Below are 7,535 nucleotides of genomic sequence, written 5' to 3' on the forward strand. Positions count from 1 at the left end.
TTCGGATTTTCGCAGGAGCAGCGACTATCACTTATTTGGGAAAATTTTGTTTACTTCTTTGACAAGCAGTTAGAGTTAGTTCGATTAAAGCAGTGAGATATGTCTATAGTTAATAATGAAATCAAGACCAGCATGATAGAAATGACAAGAGAAAAAGGCCTAATGTGGGATCTAGAGGACACAACAGCGGGGTAAGAATTTTTACCATCAGCAACAAAGACATTATAAGAAGAGAGCACAACATGATTTGCTAGCGACGCAGCAACGCAGGATTCGGGATACATGATACAATTGTAACAAGATCAAACATAGAGCGAAGGATTGTCATAGTACACCAGCAGGAGACCAGCATGACAGAGGTCAGGGTTAATAGTCTTAGGGCCGCGGTTACGGCCAGCATCGGAGGATAGATGTACTATCGGTTTTTTTCCAAGGATTTAGGAGCCATAGGCCATAATTACGCTATTCAGAGTATTCATCAGTGTCAGATGGACCCATGTGTTTCACCACCAGTAGCGCAGCAACGCCGGCCACCAGCAGAGTTTATGTAGTCACACCATGTGATCATAGTGCGAACAGAGTTTTCATAGTAATCTCTTATCCAGCTCGAATCTTGTTTGATTCAGGAACTTCGTATTCTTTCATATCTCATGCCTTCATGTATAGGATTCAGTTAGTTACTCATCCCCTAGATGTTCTGTTATCAGTTTCTACTCCTCTAGGGGAAGTGTCCCTATTAGAGAGTATATGTAGGAGATGTGTCATCAATATAGATGAGTTTGAGTCCATCTTTGACATGGTCATTTTGTGGATGTCGAATTTCGACATCATTCTTGGTATGAAATAGTTATCATCCTATAATATTAGTATCGACTGTTTTGCTAAAACAGTACGCTTGTGAGCATTCGTTGGGGTTGTATAGATAGTAACAATCTCATAGGGTAACCTGAATACGGAGTCATTTCTGGCATACATCGAGGAGGTGATGATACAGGATCGGGTGTAGTTTTGAGCGAGACCGGAGTCGTCTCAGAGTATCAGGATGTCGTTCTGGACATACCTATTTTTTCTCCAGTGAACATCGAGTTGCAGCAAGCACCGTACCGATATTCCGAGCACCCTATCGTGTGGCACCCGTTGAGATGAGGGGGATACATACACAACTAGATAAGATGTTATCTCAGAGTTTTATTCTACGGAGTCTTTTTTGTGGGAGCACCGGTCCTCTTCGTGGAGAAGGACTATAGCATGCGATTGTGTATTGATTATCATGAGTTGAGCAAAGTCACTATTCGGATCAGGTATCCACCATTAAGGATTTGTGACTTGTTCGACCAGCTGTGGGGAGCGTAGCATTTCTCGAAGATTGATCTTCGTTCTAGTTATTTCCAGTTGCGAGTGCGGTAAATGGATATTTCCAAAACCGTATTTTTTGACTCGATATGGGTCTTTTGAGTTCTTATCATGCCATTTGAGCTGACCAATGCACCCGCGGTATTCATGGATTTGATGAACCGGGTTTTTCGTCCATGTTAAGACCAGTTCGTAGTCGTTTTATCGACGACATCCTTATATTTTCGGGATCAAAGACAGAACACGAGCAGCATCCTCTATTGGCATTACGGGCATAGCGGATAGTCGAGATTAGAGGCATCAGTGGTATGCTGAGTTTAGCAAATACGAGTTTTGGCTATAAGAGATCAGATTTTTAGGCCACGTCATCAGCAGGGGGGCATAACAGTGGACCCATCCATTGTTAAGGCTGTACTTGATTGGGAGCCGCTAAGAATCATTACAGAGATTCATAGTTTTGGTAGGGTATGAGAGAAAGTTCATTTGGGACTTTTCAAAGATTGTGATACAACTTGCACACCTTATGAAGAAGGGTGTATAGTTTGCTTTGGGCACGGGGTGTCAGGAAGCCTTTGAGACTATTAAGGCTAGATAGACTACAGTAACAATTTTAACTTTTCTGAGTAGTGATACAATATCTGTCGTTTACGTGGATATGTTATTAGCAGGACTAGGAGGTATTTTGATGCAGACCCAGAGGGTATAACTTATATTTTACGACAGTTGAGCCGCTTCATACCAGATATACAGTGTATTCATGTACAATGAAAATGTACAAGATGTGAAGAGGCACTCCTGGAGGAGTTTCCAGAATTGGATAGATAGTCAGTGTGATATTCTAGTATTTTTCACCCACAGACGGATGGGCAAACGAAGAGAGTAAACTAAGTGTCGGAAAACATGTAGCAAACATATATTATAGACTTGCAGGATACCTGAGAGGATCATATTCCATTGATTGAGTGTGATTATAATATCATTTATCATAGACTATTGGCATCACACCGTATAAGGAATAATACGGGAGACATTATAGATTGCTTATTCATTGGACAGAATTACAAGAAAGTTTATTGCTTAGACCGGAGCTTGTAAGGCAGACTACAGAAAAGGTAACAGAGATTCGAGAACTCATTTTTGCAGCGCATAGTCATCGGAAGAAGAGACGATGATCGTTAGAGTTCTAGATTGGGGACTATGTCTTATTGGAAATATCGCTGATGTATTTAGTGACTCGGTAGACGGGAAAGTTTACCCCAAGGTATATTGGCCCGTTCATGAGAGTTGAACTTTGTTTTGAGCCGTTTTGTATAGGCTAGATCTTCTAGCATCAATGTCGAGTAGACACGATGTTTTCCATGTTTTGATAATTTAGAAGTAATTGCGCGACAAGGAGTAGCAGAGGGTGATTGATGCACCAGAATTTGAGTTTCAGATAGATTTAACTACCATGGAGATCACGGGTTGTATTCTTACTAGAGAGAACGAGAGGCTTAGAAAGGAAGTAATACCTTAAGTTAAAGTTCAATAGAGATAGAAAAGAGATGATGAGGTTTCTTGGGAGCGCGAGAAGGATATGCGTCGCGACTACCCGTAACTGTTCGAGTGGGTAAATTGATTTGGTTATTGCTTATTGATGTTTATGATTTTTGATTGTTCTATATGGTCATATTTATATGTAACGCTAAAATGGGGGTATTAACACTTAGTTCCTAATCAATCGGAACACATGGTATATATATGGGGGGTTCCTTGTTTGGATTTTTCGCCCGATGTACTAGTTCTGTTTAGTTAGGGGTTAAGTGAGAATATTCGCATTTTACAGTGTTAAGTGTAGATATTTCAATGTTTTATATCTGAAGATTTATGGTAATGTATTTTTAACCTCTATGATACGATTGCGGAATTTCGAGGACGAAATTCTCTTAAGGGGGGGAAGAATGTAAAACCCTGTAAATTTGAATATTTTATGATAAATAATGATAAATATGTCATATGGTGAAAAATAATATATTTTGATGTTTGAGTATGATAAGAATTGATTTGAGATCAAATTAATGTATATTTGTGATAATATGATATATTTTGATGTTTGAGTATGATAAGAATTGATTTGAGATCAAATTAATGTATATTTGTGATAATATGAGTGCAAATGCACAAAACATGCACAAAGGCTTGATTTGAGATCAAATTAATGTATATTTGTGATAATATGAGTGCAAATGCACAAAACATGCACAAAGGCTAAAAGAGTGAAAAATCTGGGAATAATGATCAGTTGAGAGTTTTTATATTTTACACACCGATACAGTCAGAATTTGGAAAAGTATAAAAGACCAAAGTTGTAGTCTCTTCAACAGATTTCCAACAAATCTTAGATAACCTTATTCCGAGGTCGGATGAGAAAGTTACAGCCAAAATACCGAAGGTTATTTTCCTAGTCAGACTAGGTTTCCTGGTTCGGGTCAAAACAGGTTTGTTTAGGGTTTGCCTCTATAAATACCTGTGTTTTTCATGAAAATTCTTTTCTTTTATCATATCTATAAACCCTAGTAGTCACCCTCTCCCCTCAAAAACCCTAGACCTTTTTCTTATGATTTTGGAGAGCTTTGTGAAGCAAAACACCGGCACGAGGGCGAGATCATCGACGTGTGGCGAGGGAGAACGGGTTGTTCATGCTCGTAGACCTTATTTCAGAGGCTTGCACATAAGATTAAGGCAAGATCACTTACATCCAAACCCATCCCCATAGTTAAATAACTAGCTTAGAAGTTTAATTTGTATTTACATGCTTAGATCTTAATCAAATGTGAAAAAGATTAGATTTTTGTGGTTAGATCTTAAACAAATGTTAGATCTTTATGTTTTTCTTGATGTTTATGATAGAAATATAATCATGATCATTAGGGTTGCTTTTAAATTCGTTTTTATCTTGTTAATCATGTGCTAATCATGTCTAAACCCTAATTTGCCTTTTAATTGAGTTTGCATGCAGATTAAAGATGAGAAAACCCTAGGTTTGTGATACCTAAGTGTTAAAATATGATTTAATGCATGATTATCTTTCCTAAGTTAATTGGCAATCATGCTTATATTTAATATGTTAAAAGTCCATGCTTTAGATTGATGAATTTGGTTAATCTAAAGAAAGAGGTTTGATTCGTTGTTTTGAGCTTTCATGCATGTTTTAGGGTTTTGAATACAAATCTAATGCATAAAATTATGTTTATAATTGTTGAGTTATTTATAGATGTTCACATCTACTGTGGTATGTTTGCATACAAATTTTATGAAGTTTTAGACATGTTTATATCGAGGAAACATGACGTGAACACGACATACACAAAGAGCATGAGAATCTGGAAATATGGTCCACGATCGACCGCCACGGTCGACTGCGTGCAGGACAGAGACCTAGGTAGTCTCTGGATCCCATCGCGGTCGATCGCCATGGTCGACCGCCAGTCTGTTTCGGCTGTGCATGTATATTTTGAGTTTGTTTTTGGTTGTCGAATGAATTTCTCGACCTTATGATGATAGACTATGATATTAGTGATTGTTAAACACCTGGAATGGTGGTGAACTTTAGATATGGACACGTACACCGAGATTTGGTGTATATATGCCAGATTGTGTTAGATTGACACACTTTCGACACGAGTTAAATTTATAAACACATATGAATAATGATGTTCTATACGTATCCGGAAATAGGGAGATGAAACCTATTTGCTATAGAACGATTGAGTAAGAGTATTACAATAGTATCGTTATTATATGTATTCGGAATAGGGAGATAATAAAACCTATTTCCGCAGGGCGATTGAGTAGAAAATTACAAAAGTATCGTCATTCCATGTATCTGGGACAGGGAGATAAAATCTATTGCCGCAGAGCGATTGAGTAAGAATATTACAAGAGTATCGCTATTGCATAAAGAGATGCACACATATATGTATTATCAGTTATAGTTACTCCCATGTTAGATTACCCATGAGTAGGGTACATTCTTTGGTTTGTGGCATACATGATATGGCCTATGTTGATTTTTGAGTTGAACGATATTCTCTTATAATTGCGCCAACTACTTGAGAAGTAGTTCGAGATTGTAATATTAGTTCTATATAGTTGAGGCTTGGAGTATTTCTTTTGAGTGTTGTTTTCATTCATAGAGTTAGAATTGGTATTTAGGGATCTACAATTTGAGACATATAGTATATATATATGGGGGTTTCCTTGTTTGGATTATTTTGCTCGACGTACCGCGTCTCGTCTTGTAGGTGTCTAAATATTAACTCCATTAGATACTGTAGGCGTATAAAATTGCCTATAGGTCCCTTAGCACAGCTCGACGCTGATTTAACAAACGGACCACATGATCGCATTCAGAAGCGGCGCGACGCACACTCCTCAGCACACAGCCAGAGGCTGCAAGTTCAAGAGAAGCCCGTAGAAAAGGTGCAGAATGGAGTAGCGCAAAAAATCAGCCACTAACTGCAAAAATATGGAGGCAAAGTCGGCAAAGTGGATGAGTCAGGCCGAGGATGCGACCTTTTACAGCCTTGCAAAACGAGTTGCAACGCTCCGCGAACCATCCAGAGGAAGGAGGTAATCTTGGAGGCGCCTCGGTCCAATTCCGCAGGAGCGGGCGAAACGAAGTCGCATTGAACGCTCGGGCCCGATGAAGAGGCCTCGCGAGACTAATCACGATGCTGGGGAGTCGACACAACGCCTCAACATGACAAAGAGTTTTACGGCATCCAAGCGCACTACTGCGGCATGCGAAGTGTCGGGAGCCCGCCTGAGAATTCAATGTCTACCAAAGGCGTGTTTCGAGACGAGTGACTCATCGGAAGTCAGAATAAGGCAGTTTTGCTCTCAGAGGAAAACGTTTGTCATCCGGGATGGATAACGTTATATCTGGGAAATCATGCCCAACCACGCATAAGGAATTACTCCGAATCAAATGGACGAGTTGTACTATCGATGGCTGGGGGTAAGCGAACAAACACAAGAAAAAGGAAGTCGGCCTCAAGGGCTGCGAAAACTACAAGTCGCCATGTGGCCAAGCTCATATTCGGGTAAGTTACTGTCATCAATGCGAACTGCATGCAAGGAGAGTCCCCGAGGAGAATTTCAAGTGTTTTCGAATAGGCTCGCAACGAACGGCCAAATAACCAAGCTATATGGCGTTTCCGGCAAAGGAAAACGGTGGTTTAAAGGACGGAGAACTTTCCTGCGAGGGTCACCGCGCCAATGACGATAGCCAGCAAAGAGACACTTTGGAAGCAATATTGATGCTCAAGTCGTTTCGTGAAGGCATCTCGGGCTGTGTAACCCGTCTGGCAGTCCGGAGGCCATACCGCGTCGGAGACTTATGGTAGGTTCGGAGCAAAGATTGCGCTTCAGAGAAGATGAAGAAAGTCCGGATTCCTGGCTCTGCTGTCTGCATCGGAGCAATACAGTGTCCAGCAGAAGGACACACCCGCGCGAGTCATTTATGATAAGCGTGGAAGAAATGGCCAAGATGCTTGAAGACGCTGTTGGCTAAGCAGAAAGAAAAGTTTCAAATTCGAGATGGAGATGGCCATGCAGACTATGAGAGAGATGGCATGAGCTAACAAATCCAGGCGTTCAGGAACCTAACAGGTGAACCAAAGTCACCGTAATGCACGGTTTGTTCAGCGAAGAAAGGCACACGGATAGGGATGTGAGGCTCATAATGCCGATAACGCCTCGCCTCTATCCAAGTAACACACATGGGGGTGGTAACGAGAGAGGACCATACGAGGATACAAGTGAAGAGCTTGAGGATCAAAAGATCTCGAACGAGAGCAAAATCAACTCAATGTGATCCTCATCGGACGCTTCAAGAAGAGCGAGAAACAGGTATTACCCCTGTCCATTACCACATCACTCAGGAGAATGGGAATACGATCTCGCCTGATCGCGGCGAAGGTTCAAGTCACTAATTAACTTCACGCCCGTTCGATGGAAGAAGGTCGCTCCAGACTCAGCAATTTGATTTATTTCAAAACGGCTACTTGGGTATCATCTCCGGCAATCGAGCGGCCTCTGATGGGACGGCTCAATATCCAGTTTGGCGACTCTGTCGCGGAGCCGCCTCGAGTTGAGTCCTACAAACAACGAAAAGACCCCACAAACAAAAGATACACACT

The sequence above is a fragment of the Asparagus officinalis genome, chromosome 4, assembly GCF_001876935.1.
Source record: "Asparagus officinalis chromosome 4, Aspof.V1, whole genome shotgun sequence".
NCBI classification, from domain to species: Eukaryota; Viridiplantae; Streptophyta; class Magnoliopsida; order Asparagales; family Asparagaceae; genus Asparagus; species Asparagus officinalis.